We start from the raw sequence: 22,910 nt of genomic DNA on the forward strand, positions 1-22,910 counted from the left end.
ACACTGCACGCTTCGCACCTCGCTTACAGTGTTTCTAACCGTACTATAATTATAGTATTTGTACTATAATTTTGGTCCGCGTACTATGTACGATATAAAACAGGTAGGTATAGTACGCCCAAAATACTATAATTTTGAATATCGGAAAAAATATGTAAAAAGTACTAAAATTTTGATATTTTCATTCGATAAATTGGTGCAAAGTAGGTACTATAATTTCGCAATATAATAAGATTTGGAGAACTTGGAAAAAAATTGCTCGACATGAATCCTTTGACATGGTTAGAGACTTGATTGAGAAACAAAAAAACCTATACATTTTCAACAGATGACAACGCGTACTATAATTTTTCTTCAAATACTATAATTTTGGAGGTTCTGTACTATATTTCCACTTTGAAAAGATGGCAACACTGCCTCGCTACGCCATGATTAGTCACCTCGTGAGTCTCCCGGCGAACAAACGTGTTGGTTATTTTTATTGTGTCACCTAGTGATTTTGCAAATGGCGGATGTTTCTTCAGTATGACAAACGTCAAACACCGTATATTTTGACGTTATGAATAATGACGCATGGGCCGTAGTGTGAAAAGAAGACGAAAAAATATTGTGAGGCAGAGAGATGAAATTTTAAACTTAAATTCTCTGTGAGAAGTAACTTTCTGGTTAGTTTTGAGAGTGACATCGTTGTTGACTTGAGCGCTCCTAAATGTCAAATGAATTTGTATCTACCTAACCCTTACAGACCCAAGCCTAAAATTGAATACTTTTAACGGTTTTCTTTTTAAAACATATCTAAAATGGGTTTGAAGAAATCAAAAATATATTTTTTTTTTTACTTTCTTCGTTATTTAGAAAAAGCGACCCTCACATTTGTGATGGTCGGGTCTCAAACACTACAATAATAGGAATGGAAAGTTGAAATGTAAAATGTAAAGAACTGTTTTTTACGATTTTGAGACATTTTTTTATTTTTAATATGGGGCACAATGAACAATTATAACAATATATATTAAATACAATATTAATTAGTTGGAAATTACTAATAAAATTGATGTACAAGAATAAAACCTATGGTTGTAGTGGATGGTTGTGGTGCTACATCTAAGTTCCACAAATTACCATCGGTGTCAAAATTCGAATCTGATGAGTCATCTTTGTCGATAGTTGGCGGAATGTAATCAAAATCATTCTCATCATCGTCTTTTTACTCAACATCGGAATTATCTCCATTTCCTATTAAATTATTTATCAGCTTCAATATTTTCCATTTTGAAATCTAAAATAAATATAATAAATATAAACAACATGTATGACAACATAAATCAATATAATTAAGTTCTTTAATCTTCAAATAATATGAAATTCCTAATGAGTAAAAAGATGAAAATTGGTAATTTAGTGACTGTTGAGACCTGGCACTCACAAACGTGAGTCACAAGATTGAACATGTCAAAAACATAATAAATTTATAGTTATGACTTCAAAAACTAGTTAAATATGTTGCAGGATATGTTTATTACATTATTCATCCCAAAAATATCATTGGGAACAATTTTTTGGTAATAAAATCAATAAAGTACTCACACAGAATGCTCCTTACACAGTGCTGTCAAAATGTCACTTTGCAATGTTCCAGTGTCGCCAACCGACGCACGTGTAGAATTAAGGATGACTATTTTCACTCTGCCAACTACACTCACTTTCATGTGAGCCAGGGCCAAACCACATACACTACCAAAATAATTATTTATTCCATACTAAAGTGACCCTCACAAGAGTGAGTGCAGGGTCTGTAAGGGCTAAGCACGTAACATGCAATGTGGCAGTAGTGTTTTTAGTAGACAAGCATAGCACCTAGCTTAGCACTAGCGAAGCACCTACCTATTATGTGGCCGAAACCTAACAGCTCTGGCAATTTTGTTCAACGACACCCAACCAGTGGCGCACTCAGGATTTAATATTGGGGGGGGGGGGGCAAGGAGGAGAATGTAAATTAGTCCCATAGGCTCTTTTTCTTCTTCATATACTTATTTTCACAATACACGGCGATATATTTGTACAGTTTCTCCTAGTTTTTATTGAATTAGAGTCATAGTGGACATGTGCACCTAGTATGCTAAAACATAACTCAAATAATATCGGCTGTGCTACCCGCTTGGTCTAGAGCAGTGTTTCCCTAAGTGTGGTACGCGTACCCCCTGGGGTACGGGAAGAGTTTGGTATGCGCTGCACCGGGCTATGACTGCGCCTGGTGCAACAAGCATTAACACAACATCCATGCTAGAAGGTTTATCGCATGCGGAAGAAGAGCAATTGTTGGAATTACGAGTAGTTTCAGACGGATTCTTGCAAAATAAATATAAGGAGTATACTTTAACATCATTCAGGTTACAAATGCAACATGTGTATCCAGTTTCAACAGAGAAATTCCTGAAATACATCTTGCCTTTTCCAACTTCATGTCAGAAAAAGGAACAGCCTTTTGGGTGTGGAACCGCATCTCAGATTAAAATTAATAACCGGGGAACCAAATTACGATCATCTGTCGTTTTAACATAAACAATTTCATCCTTTTCATTGATTATAATGAATGTTACTTTTTATAATATAACTTTTATTTATATTTTATTATGAATGAATTTTATTTTTCGTTTATTATTATTTTGTTTATGTACCTACTACAAAAGGAAATTATAAATATATTTTGATTGTTATTAAAGTACTTATATGCATTTTTTTTGACGAGGGGTACTCAGTGTTACGAAAATTATAGAAGGGGTACACAGATGTCGAAAGTTTGGGAAACACTGGTCTAGAGAGCTACAATAATTATGCCGAATTCCACCGAAAAAAAAAGTTCTTTTGATTTACTCTACCACCGACTGTAGTGGGTGTAGTCGTTCTTTTTGCCGAATGTTTATCGTAGATTTTTGGTTTTGTGAGGTTCCAAAATATTAATTGAAAACGGACAAAAAAAGTATTATTGCATTTAACTTATACACAAACCTACTCAACACAACACAGCCTAATACCTCGTTTATCGGTCTTGCACTCGGTGTACCGACACCAAGGCCCCACATCCTGAAACGGGCCCTCAGTCTAGGGTATTTGGCGGGCCCCCTATCCACCGCTTAGATTAAAGGCAGTGTGAAACACTACATTAACGTTTTTCAAATTGTGTTTTAGTGCAAATTGAGGGTACTTATACAGCGAATTATTGGCGATTTTCAGTACGTCATCTACTTTAATAATGGAGCTGTCGACACATAATAATCAGAAAATATATTGGACATTTATATAAATTAAAATGTTCATAGTCATGAAGTATAATAGCGCCGCAGGCGACTTTTTTTACTATTAAAGCTAATTTATGATATGTGTTTATCTCACTTATCTGGTCAACCCGACACGCCGGGCCCCCCACAGCCCGGGCTCCCAGGCTAGACCTGTCAACCCTCCCCAGCCATGACCTATACCACTCCGGAATTCGGGTGGACACCGAAAATTTTTTGACAGTTCGTTAGGGAACGGGTTTCTAAAAAAACCCGACATTAGTGTTTCGAAAATTTTGTGTTAGAAATTAAAATCTAAGAAATTTTTCTAAAAAGGGTGCTAGAGAATTACAAATCATTTTTTTGCCGTGTTATTTGTGTAAGCCTAGTTTATTTAAAATCATTCTGATAATTTTCATGTTTGGGGGGTGCCAGGGCCCCTTGTCCCCCCCCCCCCCCCCTGGGTGCGCCACTGCACCCAACTATCACATGTTTTTAACTGGATAGTTCTAGTACCCTAGTAAATTGAGCCATGGAGCCATACATGATGAATCAATACTATAATTATTTATAATACCTAATTACAAATGAACGATGTTCTTGCAAAATCATGCGATTAAATACAGAGGTACTTAGGTAGGATCTATCGTCATAATATGATAAAGTTTTAATAAGAAAAACATTATTCATTCCAGTTAAAGTGACGTACACAAATATTTCACATGCCCATCCCTTACGTCAGCTGCTCTCAACAATTTTGATCCCTGGATCACAATTATTATTGGTACCCGTTACAGCACGCTCCGCGATAATTAACAACCAGCTTACACAAGAATAAGAGTAGTAGGGTGAGACTGTAAAGTTTAATTCTCCAATGTGGAGAAATATGGGATAAACTCAAACATGTGTTCAAAAATATGTTACTTTCAAAAGTTGCGTCTGTATGATAGTATGCATTAGAGTTTTTTCCCTGTAAACGATACGCGCAGTCATCAATTAATTACACTCTTAGCTGGCTCGCACATCAAAACTCGTTTCGTCTGCAACGTGTCGAATACGTCGATGTGACGTCATCGTTATTCATAAAACATACGTTGACAAATGGAGCTCCGCAGATTGGTCGAATGCGACTTTTTAATTTGAAAAAAAACATCTAGTGATACCATCAACAAATCGCATGCGTTTCGGGCTGCGAGTCGAAGATGCCAAAACACTGAAGTGCTTTCCAAATTGAGCTACCCACTAATGGCGATCGACTTTCAAGTCAACGTTTTCAAAAATTTACAAATGATTCTACGAGTTATTGCGATCTGTCGCATCCACAAAAGACTATCGATGGCAAGTGATCTAATGGTCGTAATTATTACGATTGTTAGTGTCCGTTTGTATCGTCAGCTGACTTGTCTTTTAGACATGCCGCGTCAGAATCTTAAAGCAATTAGCAAACATTGAATGCCTTAAAAATTACAGTACGCGACGTACTACTTCAGCGCCATCTTTAGATTAATAAAGACTGAGCGTATCTTTTCGCACAAGCAACGAGTGGTCCACTGTTCAGCTGTCAAAATCAGCTACCAGATTGCTTGACATATTGATTCCCCCTTTCTCGTTTCAAATTGAATTATAAAAAAATCTCAAATGAAATATATGAACTATCAGTGTTATTTATGAATAATATACATTCCTGTTATTCATCATCAGCTATCAAAGTCAGACTAGTCCTTCACACAAAAATCAGTGGTAGTAATATCGATTTCCAAAAAAATGTACCATTGATATATGCATTACATTTGTAGAAGATGTGTTAATACTAGTGTAGTATTCATCATGTAACTCATCTATCCAAATCAAACCATTCACTTTGTGAACACGACAGACGCGTCAGTATGAGCACTCTATAGAACAATGACAGGTCACCCATAGACAACAACGGGAGGGGCGGAAAAAGTAGGACCAGTCGTTGTGAATGTATTGGCTTTCTACTTGAGTCGGCAATGACTACTTACATACATACTTAATTTACAATTTAATATTTCGTATACAGTAGGTTGAAAACCTCTCACAATTGAAGAATAATTATCAATTCGTCTTAGAAATATGACCATTTAAATTTAATAACTATGTATTATAATATGTATCCAGGGATGTCAAAAACTGTCAATGCTTTTTTACCGATAATTCTAGAATTTGGTTTTAATCGATGGTGCAATAATATCGTATGTTATTAAAACAGAGAATAATCGATATTTCTAGTAATATTATGAGTATTTGATAAGAAATACTTACGTCCTACGCCACGTCCTAATCTTCGAATAAATAATTATCTGTAGTACGAGTATTTTAATGTGTGATAATATGTTCTAGATATATTTAGTGATGAAATTACAGAGATTTACAAGTAAAGTCGTGGACCCTGAAGGCCAGGTTCAAATACTTGGGTACCACGGTTGCCGACGGTGGTGGCATTTCTAGTGAGCTTAGAATCCGCATGGGTATGGTGGGGTCTGCATTCAGCCAACTTGCAGGCACATAGAGGTCAAGGTTGTATTCTATGAGGACCAAATGTCGTTTGGTCGACGCGTGCGTGCTACCTGTGCTTCTGTTTGGCTGTGAGACATGGCATCTTACTAAGCTTCAAATGTTATCGGCTTTTGAGCTTTGAGATTCGATGTCTCGGCCGAATCTTAGGGGTACATTGGTACGACCGCGTTACAAACACCCGAGTTTGTGAGCAGACACAGCAGCCTTCGGTGATTGAGGTAATCACGAAGAGGCGTTTTACGTGGCTGGGACATGTGTTCCGGATGCCACCAAAGAGTGCGACACTTCTTAAGGGTTCCGTCGTCATGGCCGGCCCTCCCTCACCCTGCAGCGGTGCTACAAAAGCGATCTACGCGCTGCAAGTCTGGAATGGAGGCGCAAGAGTTGGCAATGGATCGAGGGAAGTGGTGCGAACTTATGCTTGCTCTATGCTCCAATGCTGGGTCGTGGCAGAGTGAAGGAAGGAAGGCAGCGACGTTCATTATTTACAAATGTAACATTCCTCGATAGTACAAGAATCCCCTATCTCGCCACTTCAATAATACCGACGACTCGATACTCGTATCTAGGTAATCAAGCAAAACTTTAAAATTTTTCATTGTTTAAAAATAGGTGACAAATTTTATTCAACAGCCAAATTGGTTTTAAGTTACCCGGTTGAGAATCACTGACTGTAGAACGAGATGCGAACTTATAGTTTTGATTAGTTTTGAGTTTAAATCTAAGATATCGCATTACTGCCCATAAATATAAAACATGCACCATCATATTTCGTCACTGTTCTGGCAGAAGACACTAATTCGAAAAAAATGACATATTGAGTTAGTTAAACCAAAATGTTCCTTATTTCAAGCTTTACCGTCTGGAAACCTTCTTAATAAATAGTCTTTATTTTAAAGTCATGCTTTTTAGGATTAATTAATAAACTCACATGATAGACCAATTCAAACATTTTAACAACTTCAAAGTCAAATTACTCAAAACTAGTATATTCCAGTTAGTGTGTTCTGCCAGAACAGAGACGATTTGCCATATATTTGTCAGTTTTATTTCAGGGCCCTATGTCCTGAGCGCTGTGACTGTGCACCTGTTTCACCTGCCTAATTACGGTACTCGCTATAGGGCTATTACCTATACATTATTTTTATTATAACATAATATTATCCTCGTATGACCTCAACAATAAGTGATGAAATATCAGCATTTAAAAAAAATTCGCCGACTTGTAGGGTCCGGAAATGCGTTGAATTCATATGTTCACATTAAATTTCGAAGGTAACCATGTTAAACCGGGTAGGTACACACGTGGTATTTTCTGTGACGACCATAAGTTTCCAAATGATTTTCGTGTGTACCTATATACTTTTTAATTTTTTTATTCCACTACTAATTATTGTATTCAATAATACATAAGATCTTAAGCAAGGACGCCAGAACTATTTTTTTTTTATATACTAAGGATGCCTGTTAATGAATTGAGGTGTCTAGAAACAAAAACAGCAGTTTTTAAAAATTGATAAAAACAAAAATGGAATTGTTCACCAGCTGCCACCAGAATATTGCTGTTTTTGTGTCTATAGATTTTTAAAAACTGCCGTTTTTGTTTCCAGACACCTCAATTGTTTTAAATTACTAAATTGGCCGCTTTCTCTTAGCGGAATTTGAGAACAATAATTCGCAAAAATACGGTATGTTACGAACAGTTCGTCCATCGACATGTTCAAAATCTCCGTTCATAGAGTAAAATTTATGTCAATGGACGAACTATTCGTAACATAACGTATCTTTGCGAATTATTGTTCTCAAAATACTGAACGTTTTGTGTCGCGTAGCCGACGTGTCTTTTGATGTATTTTTTGCAATTGTAATTGCTGATATTATTTTTTTCGCTTCCTTTTTCCTTTTATTTGTTTTTAGGTATATATGTCTACATAACAGTATATATAATGGAATTGTAATATTCTAATGAGAGGTTTATTTTATTATATTCCTTTTTACTGTGTCTATAATAATTACGTATTGTTTATGCAATGCCGATTATGGTACTGGATTGCGAGTTACTAATGGTAGTGCTAGTCATTAATTATCTTATAATGCATTGTTCGCAGTAAATGAAGATTTTCGATTGAACATTTCGTCCAAATTAATTAATTCATCTATTACCATTTTACACAAACAGATAATCGTATTGCATTCGAAGAATAAGCAACAACCACCACTAGCAAGAGCGAAATCTATAGCTTCATCCCCGGACGGGACATAGACGGCGTTGTGCTTATATCATTCTCATTTAAGAAAACTGACAATTATGTATGGTTCAGGCGCTATTTGTAAACAAATACATATATGGAAATCTAAAACGAATTAAGTATTTATTAAATAAGTTGTTATCAGCATTTATCATAAAACCAGGTAGGACTATATAAACAATACAATTTATTACCTTCCGTGTTTAAGTGTCAATATGTCAGTATTGCTTGTGCCATAGAGATGCGAAGACGTGCATTCGTGTAAAGTAAAATATAATTTCTCATACAGATGTGAGCCTAACAGTTGATATTCATCTTACTAAAATATTACCATCACGATAATGTTGTTTACTAACAAAACATATTTATCAATATTATCCAGTGGCATATGATAGTAAACCAACAAATCAATGAACGATACCTAATAGAAGGAAAAAAATAGAAAATACGCAATGTCCATGAATATGTGTACTTTGACAAAAATAACGTGTATTTTTATGTAAATTACTTGCCAAAATAATGACATTTTTAAAGTGACTCAGTGAAATGAATAAAGTGAATAAAAGTGTCGAACAAATACATTTTAAAGTGTATTTGATTTAGTGCCAGTTTAAAAAATACAAAAGTTAATGATTTCATTTGCCATAAATAATAATAAAAAAAAAACAAATAAGTACATAATATACTCACTCGATGTGAATAAATATATTGAAACCTCAAAAAACATCTGACAGAAATCTACAACAAGTTGTTGTAGCAAAACATACCAAATTTTAAAGTAACTAATTAAAAAGGTAAGAATGACAATATATTATCTAAATAAAATATCACTATAGCCCATAATAAACAAAAACTTTTACCTGTCTTATTTTTTAAGTTTTCTACTATTTCCTACTAGTGCTACTACAATCAGCTGTTTCACGAATTGTAATCACAAGTATATTGTCCTTTATTCTTGGTGATCTTCGCTCACGGAGCTCTGCTTCTGTCGGGCAGAGTGAAGGCTGCCTTCAATAGACTCCTTCACTTGGTCACTCAATATTGTAATACACTTAAAATAACATTTTCTAAGAAGAACGAGATGCACTTTTACTGAATTTAAATAATAAGTAAGTATATTGTTATTCTTTTTCTTTTGACCATGTCCGATCCTGATAGGATCATAAATGGGCCTGCAAAGAGGAGATTTTTGTTTTTTCGACAAATGGATGTTAGCCACTTGCTCAATCTATTATGTACATACTCCAAACATAAAATAAATTGAAAAACAATACATATATGTATTTGTCAGACCCACGATTTGAACCTGGGACAAACGTCATTATAAGGTGATGCGTAAGCCCCTCGGCCATTGTGGGCGTATTATATCATAAATCAGAAGATATCTATATTAATTTGGGCACTTTTTCCGACTTATACGAGGTGTAAATGCGAACTCTGCCATTATTGTGTGTCCCTGATAACTGTCAGCTGTAAACCCAAGGTGCAGAACCAACCTGCAATTGGCAATGCCAATTGGGCGACCAATAACTGTCTTCAACCAAATCGCTTCGGATATTGATATATTCCACCTACGTGAGGATGGATTTAGATAGACGTTGTTGTATAAATTCTCAAAATAGGTGTACTTAGCTCATTCGGCGTACTTTCATATATTTTTTGTATTTACTCTTTTTATAATGGTTTTCTAATACTGCTTATATTTCCTTGTTTTCATGTCATGTTAACGTCTTGAATTTGTAAATTGTAAAATTCACTAGAAGTATGTTTAAATAAAACAATTTGAATATTATACTAGAAGGGCCCAGCCACACCCCGCTAAACCCTCTAGCCTAAGCGCAAAACAACGACACGCACTTAATGCAATATTCAAGTTCCACTATATCGAAAAGAATATCGACGACAAACATTTTTTGTTCATTGACAAAAAAGTTAGTATTTTTTAAGAACGTTGCATGTTTGGAGTACCGGACCGTCCCCAAATTTGAACAGAATTTATTTTCACCCCATTAGCACCTGTGTACCGAACAAGGTGAAACTTTGGAAATTTAACTTATTTTTTATATTATTGCATAGTGATTTGATTAGTGGCAATTTCAGGACCTTAAAGGTAATGTGTCGTATTTGCAAAAAACCAGTTCAGTAAAAGCAGAAAACGAGATCTGACAGTTTCCTTTCTTCATACAACGTTTTTAAATTTCCTGTTGAATTATTATGCTCAATATGCTCAAACTTGTACTTGATATGAAGTAAATAAAAAACAAGCAAACAAACATATATATAATACTGAAATGACATTTTGATTTCCATAGTAACGCACGTATATATTAATAATTAATAATATTAATAAGACCACCCACTTAGCAACCAATAATGGTGGATTGGATTAGGGATTTCTTCCGAAATAACTTTTCATACAAAACAGAATTAACTGAAAATGAATTCAATTCTACTTAAAGATGGCTAAAAGTATTAAAAGAATGCATTGGCATCGTGTTCAGATATATTCTAAAAGTTTCAAATGTCTAGCTAGTCGGGAAGTTAGTTAAAATCGATTGCAAGATTTGTACTCGATAAACAACCACCGGACAAATAAGAATACGGGCTAATAAAAACGTTGTAAAAAATATATGAAAAGTTAGAACTAAAGTTGATTAACCGATTTAATTTTAACCGCTCAAATTCTATGACGTATTTGCACTACGAATGAGCCATTGGCAACCGATAACCCGCGGGCCAGATTTGGTTCTCGGTCTGTAAATGTGACCGAATATATTTTTTATTATTATAGAAATAATCTCAATAGAAGACATGTAAATCCATTTATTTCTTCAAAATGGTATTGCTAATTTTGATACGAGTAATATTGCCCTCGCTTTGTGGCCCGCGCTGATTCTGGCAAGTGAACCAAAACAGGTTGCCCATCCATGCCTGCTTTAAAATGTGCATTCTTTTAGAAGAAAAGAAAAAAGATTACGATATCAGCGAAATGAAAAATGCCCATTCGTTGCACCACAGTGAGTTAGTTGGAATGCATAATATAACCAAAACTGGTTTGCTGAACAACCTACTTTAACATTCTTTCGCAAACCAAGTTTAAATGATGTACGGGAAGCGCGTTACCTTCTAGTTGTGGTTGTAAGACGGTACGATTATCGAGTTTGGAGAAATATAAGATAAACTAAAACAAGTGTTAAAAATATGTTATTTTCAATATTTACGTCTGTATCATAATAATATATTAGACATAAAGTTTTTCATTAAACGCAACACGCATTCAATATTTTTAATATTTGAAGACATATAGGAGGCTATATTTTTTAAACGATTTCAAGTTGAGTAAGTATACATTTTTTTTAAATCGATGTTTTTTAAAATAAATATAAAAAAAACAATGAATTAGTCAAAACTCAAAACTCGTTTCAATATATTATTATAAAAAAACTTAATAAACTAAATTCTAATAATAAACACGGCCATAAAATAATAAGATGAGATCCGATAGCAAATTTATATTTCAAAACATTGTTTTTAAATTGTACGTTTAACTTTTGACTAAATTTTGAAAAATAATGTTTTTAGATACGTACCTACTTATTTATTAATTAAAACACAATAGATAGTAAATTATCAAAAACATGTCTCAAATCGAAAGCTTCGTATATTTCTGCTAGATTTAGTTAAATAGAAAAAGTCGTCAAAGCTTATTTTGTGACTCTATGCATATTGTATTTTATATACATACCCATATAATATAATAAACCAAAAGTTTACTAATAATAATTCTAGCATCACTCCTGATCGTTTTAGACATATTTTTATTATAAAAAGCTTCAAATTATGTAAATTGAGAGATCCGTACACCACGGAAGCGTAAAATTGAATTGATAAATTTGGGGACGTTCTTAATTTGAAAATGGAAGTGTGATTAGATTAATTACTGGATGGGATTGTTAGTAAAGTTCTCAGTTTTAACACGTGGACAAAGAAGTTTTTGTTCGACAGCAGTGAAGTTGATTATTATAAAGATAAGTAAAAAAAGATGACCAATTCGGCGGGGTTACGCGTTCATTTTTGCTAAACTGAAACAAACGACTGTGAAATTTTCTCGTTTCAATATGTAGGTATGCAGACAGCGTAATTGCGACCAATTAAAACTGTCCTAAAGCAGTGATGCATAACCTTTTTTCCTCTTCTTTCTGAAAAAAGTAGCCAATTCTATGTTATTTATTGTATGGAATGGGTGTAGCCAGTAGATATATCAATGTGTCCAATGGTATTTTTTTGTGTCACTTAAAAGGCTATGAATATATTTATGTATGTGGTCCTATGGCACTACTATGCGAGTGACAGCTGTCAAATAAATATGCTTCGTAAACAGACAATCAATTAAATAAGTGGTCTTAATAAACTATTTCTTTTATTCAACAAATGACACAAGATTTCAGAATGCAACATTCTATAAATACTGAATATACATAATTTGAAAACATCGTATGCATATACACACTACAAAAAATCATTTGTAGAAAAAAAATACGACACCCGACGGGATTTGATCTGCTGTATTCGCACCAGTATGCTTTTCCAATTAAGCTACGGGAATCTTATTGAATCACGACAATTTTAACTATTGCTTGTTACATGAAATGCTTATCGAATTGCGTTATAATGATGGCTATCGGTTTTAGTACCTATATTAAATTAAGGTAGGTATCAATTAACTCCTTAATTACCAACCGACCTTTTCTTAAAATTGCTAATAAGTTTAATAAACCATTTCTTTTATTCAACGAATTAGACACCAAGATTTCAGATGTTATGCAGATTATGTCGTTGGAAAAATATATGTTTTGTAGTAAGTATATAAAAGTATTTTATTTAAATACGCAAATAAAAATTATTATTACAACGTTTTTATTAGCTCGTATTCTTGTTTGTCCGGTGGTTGTTTGTCCAGTACAAATCTTGCAATCGATTTTTAACTAACTTCCCGACCACTAGACATTTGAAACTTTAAGAATATATCAGAACACGATGACAATGCATTCTTTTAATACTTTTAGCCATCTTTGAGCAGAATTGAATTCATTTTCAGTTAATTGTATGAAAAGTTATTTCAGAAAAATCCGTAAAAAGTAAAAGACTATTACTGGTTGCTAAGGGGGTAGTCCTAGCAACTAAATTATTAATATATACGTGCGTTACTATGAAAATTAAAATGAAATGTCAAAATGACATTTCAGTATTCTATATTTGTTTGTTTGTTTGTTTTTTTATTTACTTCTTATCAAGTACAAGTTTGAGCATATTGAGCATAATTCAACAGAAATTTTAAAAACGTTATATATAAAAAGTTCTTTTTATATTGTAATTTTATTTTTTATTAAGAAGGTATGTTTTAAATGATCGCCTAGTAAGGAGTGTTCGTCACAGTTATACTAATTAGTATGTATTATATCTTACACATGAAAAATATGTTCAGTATGCACCTACACCAATAATAATGTTTGAATATTTTCATTTATTGGATTGGTACCAATATTCAGTAATTTCTGACATATATCGCTTATACAAATACACAATGAGACGTGATGTTTGTATTATTTAAGTCAATTGCTTAGTTAAATATTTGAAACACAGATGGTTTGTTGACATTTTGCAATGAAAGCTCAACAAAATGATAATTCTGTTTATTTTAGAATGGAATTCTTTACTAAGTAGATTCATTATGATAAAAGAATTAGAGATTGCAAGCAGAGTTTAATTATCTGAATTAAGTACAGTGTGTGCTTTAAATCTTTGGAAATGACCATATTGTATGATGTAGGTCCATATTAAAGCCTATTATTTATAACCCAATTAATGAAAGAATGGGTGTCACATTTTAATTAGGCAGCATACGAACGTTTCACAAAAAAATGCGAATTAATTCGATTCGATTAGTTGGATCCTAGGAGGATGCTCAGGGCAGTAACGAGGAGTAGAAGTAGGCTGTTAAGATCCGCCATAAATAGTGCACATTAAACTTTGTTAGTCATACGCATTTGTTTTTATTGAACCAAGACAACAATTTACAGATAGTGTTGGTTAGTTTTTAAAAATCAATTAAACTAGGAAAATTTATAAGTACGAGTATATAAAGCAAATTAAAAAAACACACTTGGATATTAGACGATGTTTATTTACTATTATTAAAACTCATTTAGTGCTAACACCGCGACTGACGCGTTTGAGGTACTTGGCCATTAGTTATAATTAACGTGTTATTTAAATGTGCTAATTAAAAGGTCAGGATAACCGCGCGAATGGTGACGCAGTCTCGGGCCACTATCGCGGTTCGGGGTACATTTCCTACTGCCTTCATTTTAAAATAAAAAAAATCGGCATCATGTAAACATATGTCTTGGGGTCCAGTTAAATTTTTTGTTGGTTCCTCAGTGCATCCTTGCTGAGGTGCACGGGATCAGTAGATCTGTATCGCCGCCGCATGCAAGGTCACCCAATAATTATAATTTAGTAAAATCTCGTCGTAGATTGCAAAGATATTTTTTTACTATGCACAACATACGTAAAGGGAAAAGTCGCGATTTTATGAAATTAAGATTTTATTGCCAATCTGTGTAAAGAATTGAGTTCTTTTTTTGTATATAAAATTTGTCACACGTAAGCAAAATAATTTTAATAAATTTTAATTTGTAAAAATATCTTAAATTGAAAAAATCATTTTTAACTCTTAAGGAAAATTACTTATTCAATACATTGAATATAACACAATATCAAAAACTTAATTATACATAAATAATGTAAAAGATAACCAAACATACCCGAATTAATATAAATATTTTATTTATATTGATAAAAATAATTGATTTGATATAAATAAAAAGGATTTCAAGTTATACACATTTATATTTTTTATAAAAATCGATGTTTTTTAAAATAGATATAAAAATATTAAAACTATGAATTTGTCAAAAATCGCTTAGGTGATGCTTAGAAAACTTAATAAACTAAATTTTAATAATAAATATGACCATAAAATATATGTAATAATAGGGTGCGGACCGATAGAACAAATTCACATTTTATTACATTTTTTACAATTGTAAGTTTGTCTTTGACTTAAAATAAAAAATATTTTTATTTTTAATGTTTTCAGATACATATTTATTCATTAATACAGTTGAAATTGTAAATTATCAAAAAAATGTCTCAAATTGCAAGCTTCGTATTTTTCCGCTAGGTGCCTCTTTAAAAAAGGCTCAGTGAAGAATTCGCCTTAACCTGGAAATTGTGATTCACCGAGTTTTACCTTTGAGCCTACTGGCGAATATTTTTACAATTATTTACCTTTACAAGAATATTCATATGAAGTATCAGAAAACACGGGCACTGCCTGCCTAATTACACGGTCGCCGAGATGATTTACACGAATATAATACACTGCAATTATGCTGTAAAAAATATAATCGCAGGTAATAAAAATGTAATTATTACGGAGATATGTATTTTAAAAACATGTCGCTGGCAGCTGAGATTTTGCAGACGTCACTTTGACACACGTTATTTTGCAGTAGGCATAAATAGATAGCATAAAAAGATATAATTTTGAAAAGCAACTTAAATCGTGTCACTTTGTTTATATAGTAGCCCATAAGTCGGGCGCCAGTTTGTTTACTCTATTATTAAATACAGTAAAACGGGGTGAATAGGAACGTTTTCAGATTTCATATTCAACTTAAATTTTATGCTGAATGACTGAAAAGCTAAATTTGCTTGCCAAAAGTTGTGTTTGCAATTCAGCATTATGGTTTGATGCATGTGAACGCTCATTATTCGCTCGCTATTAGGAAATGCAATACTGATATCCCAGTATTTTTCGATACCAAAATACCGGTTTTAAAAATCGTGGAAAAAGTGGAAACAAAATGTATCAATTAACATAAAAGGTTTAAGATGGCTGTATTTTTTGTCGGGTTACGCGATGTCTGGTTTATTTCCCTTTGCCCTTCAACACCCTTGAACAACAACAATGGCACGTGTTATAAAATATTAATATTTTAAAGAGCTTTATATGTGTATTAGTAGATTCTTCTGTTTATTTCCATATATTTCACGAATACCGGTAATCAATAGGAAATACCGGTATTAGTGTTTTCATTCGATATTGCAATCTCTACTCGCTATCGATATTTAGCGATATATATAGCACATCTTTATATAGCACATCTCCACCCTTCGCTACTGCCCCTAAACCATTTTTCTGTGCGCGCCTGATTAACGCGGTCAAGCCATCTCAACTAGTTCCATTTTTCTTCTTCCTTCCGGATTTGTTGTCATTAGAATTTTTGGGGGCCGGGTTTACTCCATTCATGCAGAAATAAATGGCCCATCGTAAGCGTGCGATATTAACAAATTTCGTTATTATTAGCACCGCAAAGAGCTTATAACATCAAACATAAAAATAAGAATACGTTAACGTGGAACGCGACTTATGAGCCCCTATATACATATATTTAGCCTATTGTTTATTTAAATAATAATATAAGCACTAAAGTAGACATAAATACATAATATTAGGCAGCGTTGCCAACTTAGGGTTTTTCTTGCCCGATTAAGCATTTTTTTAAAGACATCTAGCTTGCAAAATACGCAGTATTTGGCGATCCAGCATTTTTGATACCGCGAGCAGCTTAAAATTTCTCACAAAAAGGTTAGAATATAACACCATGTTGCTTGAAAATCAACATACTGGCATCTTGTACCGTACTTATAATAATTGATACCTCACCAATAAATTAATTAATATAAATACGATATTGACGTGATGAACAAACTAGAAGTTACCAATCAAAACTGAATAAGTATGTCCAGTATTTACTATTTAAAGATAATTCTGTAATTCGATTTACCTGCAATGATGTAATAAAAAAATGTAAATGGGCGTGCCACATTGTGGTGTTACTTACGTTGGATATGTCCCGATTTGAAAGTCACCACATTTTTTAAAGACTCATTCCAATATTACATTGACGTTTTTTGGATATTAGATTATTAAAAGTCAACCTGTGTAGCTATTCTATACACAAGGCGGCTATCGACGGCTAATGTGATCACTGTATCATATTTATGTATTGAGGCGGTTAATTTGTTACAATAAGTTAACCGTATAAACCGTCAAAACTGTCTATCTCGCATTAAAAGTTAACACAGCCAAGAGAGAGACTATTAAAACATTTGAGCACTTTTTGACAGTTTAGAGATGGTTAACGTATTGTAACAATTAACCGCATTAATACATAAATATGATAAACTACCGTCGATAGCCTTCTTGTGTATCGAATAGCTGCACAGATGCGTGTGCAATTATAGAATTATATTCCGTTAATAACACTTATTTTATGTATGGGACATGTCCAGTTTTGATTGTTATCTACTGAAATATCGTAGCTGATATTTTTTGGCTGTATGACTAAGGCTATACTTTAGTTGAGGCATGGTCTAAAAAGATCGTGGCTAGGCGATGCGCGGATTGCGGGTCGCGGGTGCAAATGACGCATGCCGAACGAAATATAATTTGTCATATAAATCCAACATGCGTCCGTTTAATGTTCTGTTTATTGTTCTATTAGTAACAATAATAATGTATTCATTGACATGTTTTCTTTTTCAAGGAAATGAGTAACGTTTTTAGTCATCTTTACACGATTTAAGAATTAATACCCCCGTCGCCATCACGAAACAAAGTGACGTGTTTCCAGCTCGACGTTCTCTCTCAGAATGCGAGCGAGTCCAAAATTTCATCGCGCCTATAGTTGACAATTATTTGCCGTTTCACTGATGTATCGTCTTAAGGAATTTATTATTCTCCTTCACTATATTTTATTCTCGTAAAACAATGTTCAAAATTATGACTTATTGTTTTGAAGAGTTAGTTTATAGGCATTTGGAATTTTTAGAATATATAGGATTTTTTTCTCCCACCTAGCATATTTTCTTACTCTGTCTGGCATATGTTTGTGTATGACAGTTGGAAACACTGCTATTAGGGTATCGTGTGGTGCGGAACGCAATTTAGCCGGAACGTCTATCCCACATCCGCAGAATATCGACCACTCATACTATAGATTTACGGAATTTGCGAACAGAAGAAATTCCACCCGTAACTGCAACGAGATTAAAGTACTACTCATATGACTACTCAACATTATACTTATTCAAATTACCGACCTATTTTATCATCGTTAGCTTTTTCGGTCAATACTTTTTTTTACCGGGATATTTAAAATTCCATTCAGGATCAAGTTTTCAACGGGTTTTTTTTAGCAAAAAACAGACGTTTCATACCGGAGTAGTGTGGTGTTATCCATACCAATACATGTATCGGAAGAAAACTCAACGATTTCGCATAGTGTGGCCCGGAACTTATTGCTTCCAAAGTCGTTTTTTGTAGAAATATTCAATGAGTGTTGAATTACCACTCGTTAATATTTTCATTCAGTACAATACCACTCGTAAGTCGTAACTCTGCAGTCTTACCCCATAGCAGGACAAATCAAATGTTCCATGTTGCTATCTATTGCGGCTAATCTATTCCATAGCACATTTTTTTCAACCATGTCTGATCCTAATAGGATCATATGGGTCTAACAGAGTAGAGGTTTATATTAACAGATTTTGTTTTTTACGAGAAATTTATGTAAGCCACTTGCTCAACCTATTAGGTCTATACCCTGACTCACACACAAATTGAAAAACAATATGTGTACTTTCCAGACCCAGGATTCGAACCTGAGACCCACGGCGTGATAGTCCAATGCTTATACCCCTTAGCACCAATAGGGTTGATTAATAAATTAATTTTCGTATGAGTTGCTACATAAGTCAAGTTTATAATTATGTACACCAGAAAAAAAGGTCGGATATATTAAAAGTTGTTCAGGAGAGACCGAAATATAACATAACGCAAGTGTTTGGACTCAATGGTTAAGTTTATGTTTTTTATCTCCATGTAATAGTATTCTGTTAGTGACAAAAAATCACTGGTAGTCCGCAGAGATTTTCTGGTGGTCCGCGAATTATCAGCGTCCAAATGCCTACGCTAAAAATTCCAATAAAATCTTCAAAACCCATGCACCTGCAAGTGTTCTGTTGTTGTTCTTAAAATAGATTAATTGTTTTACGTGACAAAATCATAAACAATATTTTTTATTTCTGCCGTTAGCGGTCCGCAAAACGTTTCTTCTATTTTCGGTGATCCGCAGGTGTACAAAGGTTGATAAACACTGATTTGTCTAGATTATCTAGCTAGACCAGAGGTCGGCAAACCGCGGCTCGCGAGCCACATGTGGCTCTTTGGGTATTGGCGTGCGGCTCTTTGCCAAATTCCCAATTCACATTTTTTTACAAAAAAGGCATAATTGTTGTCGTTTTAAATCCGCCCATTGCAAAAGTCGACAAATTAATTTTTTCTCCATTTCATATTGACACGAGCACTTTTGAAATAGATTTTTTTGGTGGATTTAGGTCTTGCCACCAAAACTTAGGATTTGGAGAGAGAAAAATGCAATTTAATTTCACAACACAGCGGAGCGCTCTAAAAAATCTACATAATAAGGTAGATACTACGATTTTTAATACATGGTATAGCTTTCCGAACTCATATTCGAGTCTACATAATATGTATGTGAACAATCATTTTCAAACATGAACAATATAAATAGTATTTAGAGAAGCCAAATAACCGAAGAGATTTTGGAGTCGCGCCTAAAATTGCAAACTACAAGTTACATACCAAACATACAGACACTCTCCAAAGAAATGCAAGGTAGGAAATTGTTCACACTAGTTTAAAGGAATGCGTGAAAATTGTATGTAACTCATTTTCTGTAAAAATTATATTTATAATTTCAACAATAAAAAAACTTATAACTTATTCGTAAAATCTTCTTCACTTGATAAATAAACAACAACATTCACTGAAATTAATCATATTTATAAAAATATAATATGTATGGCTCTCGAAAAAATTTTTAACCGTTGTGATACTCATATTTGGCTCTTTTGGTCCAAAAGTTTGCCGACCCCTGAGCTAGACTAAAGAACTTTGATTTCGATAAGGACTTTGGACATAATATATTAATAATAAATTATACAGTGACTAATATTCGCCAGTTTGCATTGTAGGTCATCCATTCATTTGCCAATAAGCAGATAAAAATGTTAAGAATGACTATATTATACATAACTCATCTTCGTTAAAAAAAACTGTCACCCGACCTTTTATTTCTGCGGTACCTACAGTAATAATTTTATTAATAATGTTTTTTGTTTCTTTGGGCATTTAATTTCTATCTATTATATTATTGTTTCATATTCCTTGTCATAATAATATTATGTATTTTTTTTGTCGATTACCTGTTCTTTACTATTTATAATCAACGCATAGGTACTTTTACTGTGTATTGTGGCGCATTGGCCGATCTCTGTTACCTGTTAAGTTTTTTATAACGTATAAATAAATAAACGATACTACTTGTAGAATATTAATTAAACAATTTACAATTTAAACAAATAACATAGTAATGAAAAATTATTGGCATAAATAAGTGATCATAAATCAATGTTTACATGCTTAAGTGTTATTTTATTAATTAAAACCAAAATGTCCACTTTGTATTCACCACGTACGAAACAATTGTTTATATCACGTGTTTCGTTTACTTAGCATATTTTTGAACACTGAATACTAAGTAAAAAATTGTATTACAAATTCACAATAACCTATGTAAGCAAAGATCATTGCCAAATTTAATGAAATAAAAATACGTATTTTTTTTAAATAATATGTAAATAGTGTGGTGTGAGATTTGCTATTTGCTAATGAAAAATAAAATTGCTATAGTGCACTAGTTCTGCGTTTAGCTTGCCCACTTCACACGCATTTTATTAGATGACTTTTCTTAGATCTATACTGCCCAACAAACTGAATAAAGTCGACAGAAATAATAATGTATTAAAAATGTTCCAAGGGCACCCGAGTTATTCTGCTAAACCAATAATACCATCACATGTCTGTAGATAGGTCCAATCATTTCGATATACTTTCATAATAAATGCTGATCTAGTGTATTAAAGTACTTGTATAGCTTGCACACACCACACGCCAATTCAATAAACTATTTCTTTTATTCAACAAAAAATAATTCACAAGATTTGAGAATTTAGCACTCTTTTCATTGAATATACATGATTAGAAAACATCTCAGACATTAGAAAACATTTTTTTTTAAAATACAATGCCCGATAATGACGACGGTGAAATAAGAACCCAAGTTTTAAACTACCTTTTTTCTTATATTATCTAAAATTATTGGATTGTTTTGATATAATCTCAGGGCTCAAAATGGACCGGAGCGCACCGGAGCGCCGTTCCTGTTCGTGAAGTCGGTAAAATTCACGCTCCGTCTCGTAGAAAAAAAAAATTATTGTCTGAGCTAGATATGCCATATTATAATAGAAAATCTAACACACTTATTTTTATAGAATACTCATAAAATTTGATAACTATGTAAATATCTTCAGAAAATTGTCGAGCGTTCTGGTTCGTAAACTTTTCCATTTCGAGCGCTGCGATAATCTCTAAATGCACACTTGTATCTAAAATAAAAAACAATGTCTTTTTACTTAGCAGGGCGGTGTAGCTATCAATAACAATGTACCTACATAATATTAGTATTTAGATAAGTGAATAAATTGAACAACACAGACTTACATTACATTTATGAGAAGGAAATTTAATCCACAAGGGTTCAATAGCACGGTTATAAAAATATTTACATGTGTGAGCAAAAATAGATTTTATGCGTAAAGTCTGGAGTAAGGCACTTATGATATGGGAAGAATTCTTGGTTGCAGGGACGTTTTAAAAGCTTCGTAGGCCATATGCAATAGAGGACTTAGTTTTGTTTATATCAATATAAATTCATCGTTCGCGCGTACACAATTGTCATTACAATAATATTTGTTAAACCTTAAAAGGCTCTCGTAAATTACAACACCAGCTTTCCAATACAATATCCTAGAGTTAGACCAAACAAGTCCTTGGATTTTAGAACTTCATAGATTAATTTGGGTAAGGGTAGAAGTGACATTGGTCCCACAAGGAGAGTGGAGCTGGTAGGGCTCTAGTCTAGGGGCCCGGCGTGGGAAGTGAGATAAACACACACCATAAATTTTCTCTAATAGTAAAAAAGCCGCCTGCGGAACTATTTTTCTTAAATAATTTCAAATACCTATATGCAACTTGACGTGATATGACGATTGATATAGTTAAATGATCATTCACGAGTTGAATTTTATTTTATAATAATTTTTAGTGTATTATTTATTGATTTAATTTAATAAAACGCCATTTTTTAGTACTTATTCCACATTTAATAAAATCTGGATCGGTTTCGTCCGCCTCAGTTGAAAATGTCCCGCTGAGGCGGACGAAGCCGGTTTTACAGATTTATTTATTAAAAGTGGAATAAGAACTTAAAAAAATGCGTTTTATTAAATTAAATCAATAATACGATGTATTTCCACCATGAATTGACAGTTAACACAATAAAAGAATGTTTTATTGTATTTCCTGACTAATAAAAATGGCTATTTATCCAATATGGCGATGGGTCGCATGCTACTTGGCTACCACAAAAGGGGGTCGCGATCATTTATAATATGATGTCGAGTGTTGACAATTCAATAATTCAAGTGAATTTATTTAAACATAAAAAATCGCGATATCTACACATATTAATTAATTTAACCACGCAGAAACATATCAATGGAATTTAAC

The 22,910-nt window shown here is 33.3% G+C and overlaps 2 protein-coding genes across 2 annotated transcripts in view; one reads left to right on the forward strand and one right to left on the reverse strand.

The window, feature by feature from the left end:
* LOC147071347 (RNA helicase aquarius) overlaps nt 1–22,910 on the reverse strand; it is a 163,512-nt gene that overhangs the window by 27,510 nt on the left and 113,092 nt on the right. The gene's annotated exons all lie outside the window — the stretch shown is intronic.
* LOC147071349 (G protein-coupled receptor Mth2-like) overlaps nt 8,271–22,910 on the forward strand; it is an 80,100-nt gene continuing 65,460 nt past the window's right edge. The window contains exon 1 of the mRNA XM_085947942.1: nt 8,271–8,859. The gene's annotated coding sequence lies outside the window, so the exon portion shown is untranslated. The remainder of the gene's footprint in view (nt 8,860–22,910) is intronic.

Source organism: Rhyacophila brunnea, unplaced genomic scaffold, assembly GCF_057557595.1.
Source record: "Rhyacophila brunnea isolate RB1 unplaced genomic scaffold, BYU_Rbru_1.0 scaffold_20, whole genome shotgun sequence".
In the NCBI taxonomy this organism is placed as follows: domain Eukaryota; kingdom Metazoa; phylum Arthropoda; class Insecta; order Trichoptera; family Rhyacophilidae; genus Rhyacophila; species Rhyacophila brunnea.